The sequence below is a fragment of the Marmota monax genome, unplaced genomic scaffold (genome assembly GCF_021218885.2).
Source record: "Marmota monax isolate L192 unplaced genomic scaffold, Marmota_monax_Labrador192_F-V1.1 WCK01_AAM20220418_F8-fsc00013, whole genome shotgun sequence".
Classification (NCBI taxonomy): Eukaryota; Metazoa; Chordata; class Mammalia; order Rodentia; family Sciuridae; genus Marmota; species Marmota monax.
The window spans coordinates 5,186,376-5,189,139 of NW_026692202.1; positions in this window are offsets into that span (position 1 = coordinate 5,186,376).

The following is a 2,764-nucleotide window of genomic DNA, read 5'->3' on the forward strand; positions in this document are numbered from 1 at the left end:
GGCATCCCCTGTTCTATGGCTGAATCCCATTTTCTTCTCATCCAATAGGCGGAGCTGTGCCCTCTGAGCTGAGCTTCTGCCCTCTATGTGCTGACAGAAATCCCTGTACGGTGGCTCCTGGGAGTCTCTCAATCCTGTTAGTCCAGAGCCCTTTCACTTATCCGGCCCCTCCCCCTGTTCCTCCTCCCAGCCAGCCAGCCAGGTCCTGTTCACCAGAGGCGGTTCCCCAAGGATCTGATTACACTTGCAGCCCCACCGCGTGTCCTATATCCCGAACGATGAACACCCTCTCTGTCATTCAATTAAGCCCCAGTGCTGTGGTGGGGTGATCTGGGAACCAACAGTTTAATTTTTCAGGACCCCTTTGGTGGGCACGCCCCCAGAAACTGGCGGCTAAGATCTTGGGTGTCGCCCCTGGTGTTAAGGGGAGGTGGGGATCTGGAATCCCCTCTGCTTCCCTACAGACACGTCCCCGGTGGTTTCCTGGCTGCTTGTATCTGGAGGGGGTGGGAGTCACACACCTGCTAATGTGGATTCCGCTGGGAAGGAATTCTGTAGGCGGAACTCTGATGATGTCACCACTCTGCTATGGCAGGCCCCAGGCTCCTTGCCAGAGTGTCCGAAGGGAGGGGTGGGACTGGTCTGTCTCTGGTTGGTTTCAGCTCCTGGTTTGCTATTTCATGAAGGCTTGGCGAGACCTCTTCCTAGAGTCCCTGCACCGCTCCTGCTGCGCTGAGTCTCGGAGGCTATCCGCCCAGACGCGGGGGCCGCGTGAAGGCAGCCGACAGTCGCCGAGTCGCGCGGGCAGCGGCTGGCGGGTCTGGACCTCTGCGCTGCGTGGCGGAGATTCACTCGTCTAGCGCAGACTGTCACCTCCAAAAATCCTTCCAATTCCTGGCCGGTCTCTCTTTAGTGGAATTTTGCTAGGAGTTTCTCAGCAGGTCATATCTAAGCGTATCCATGCGTCTCTCTGACCCCTTTGTTGAGGAGGTACTGAAAGCGCTGCCTCCCCTCTCGCCGCCATGTTGGATCCCCCTAAAATAAAAATTTAAAACACAGAAGTCTTCCTCTGTCCTTGACCTTGCAGTGTACCTATATAGTTATACACTTATGTACCTTATATACACACAAATGGTGGGATACCCTATAGTCTATTCTCTACTTTGATTTGTTTCACATAAAAGTATAATTTGTTCATTCGTTGCACCTAGAGCTATTTCACTCATATTAATGAATGCAGAATGTTGTATTTATGTGATATCACTTATTTTACTAGTCTTCAACTAATAGGTCACTTATACATCGGAGTGTTTTTATTACTATGAACTGTTGCATTTAATTTTCCTTAATATATTTGTTGTATATATGTGAGAATACTATCATAGGCTATATTAGGATAAGAATATGTGAAAATTTTACAGATAATTAATTTTGATGCAAATGGAATTTGAGTAAAAATATGTATATTTATATTTTTAGATAACTCCAAATTTGCCTATTAAGAGGATGTTCCAAGAAGTAGAATGCCATTCTCACCAACATTGTATGAGAGTTCATGCTTCACTTCTTTAATAAACAATCAATTTTTTAAAATCAATCCTACAATTAAAAAGAAGAATCTTACAGTGTTATTTGAGTTTCATTTATTCTGAGCAAAGCTGACTACCTTCTAATATGCTGGAAAGACATTTATTTGTATTTCATTTTCTTTGAGTTACCATGTTCACCCATTTTTCCTTTGAGTTGCTGATATTTTCTTATCGAGTTGTTGGGATATTTATATATTTTGCAAATATTTTCTTCTGCTTATTTGTAAGGCAGAGAAAGAGCATATGCAGGCAGAGGACTAGCAAGCTAAAATACCTTGAGGCATGCAAGAAGAACAGAAGGAACCATGGGGCTATTTTTCTCCATATTATGATTTCTTTTCATGTAGAAATTAAAAATTGTTATTTTTTAATTTAAAACTCTAAATAGTTTCAAGACCATCTTAATCTAAGATTGTAAAAATTTCTGCCATGTTTCCATTTAGCAATTTTGCTATTCTCATTTTGTACTTTGAAATCATTTATACGTAATTTACTTTTATGAAAAGTAAAAAAGCAGAAATATATTTTCCTTAGATCACTACTTGGTTGTTCTTTTTTTTTTTTAAATGGAGAGAGAGAGAGAATTTTTTTAATATTTATTTTTTAGTTTTTCGGTGGACACAACATCTTTATTTTATTTTTATGTGGTGCTGAGGATTGAACCCAGTGCCCCGCGCATGCCAGGCGAGCACGCTACCACTTAAGCCACATCCCCAGTCCCACTACTTGGTTGTTCTTAAAAAATTTATTGAACAATTCATCTTTTACTTGCTGAATTTGAAAAAAAAAACTCTTATCATATCTTAAAACATTCCTGAGATGTAAGTATGTATGTGAGTCCATTTCAGGCCTGTTCTGTTCTCTTCTTCTATCCTTTCATGTGTAATATCATACTATTTTAATTAGTATAACTTTATAGTTTTCTTTTCCTTTCCGCTTGGGCTTATCTTCTCATTACTCTCCTTTTTTAGAATATTCTAGACTACTTTGGTAAATTTATATTTCCATATTAACTTTAGAATTAGTTTGCTTCAGCCAGGAGTGGTGACACACGCCTGTAATTCCAGCAGCTCAGGAGGCTGAGCAGGAGGATCATAAGTTCAAAGCCAGCCTCAGCAACGGCAAGGTGCTAAGCAACTCAGTGAGACCCTGTCTCTAAATAAAATACAAAAGAG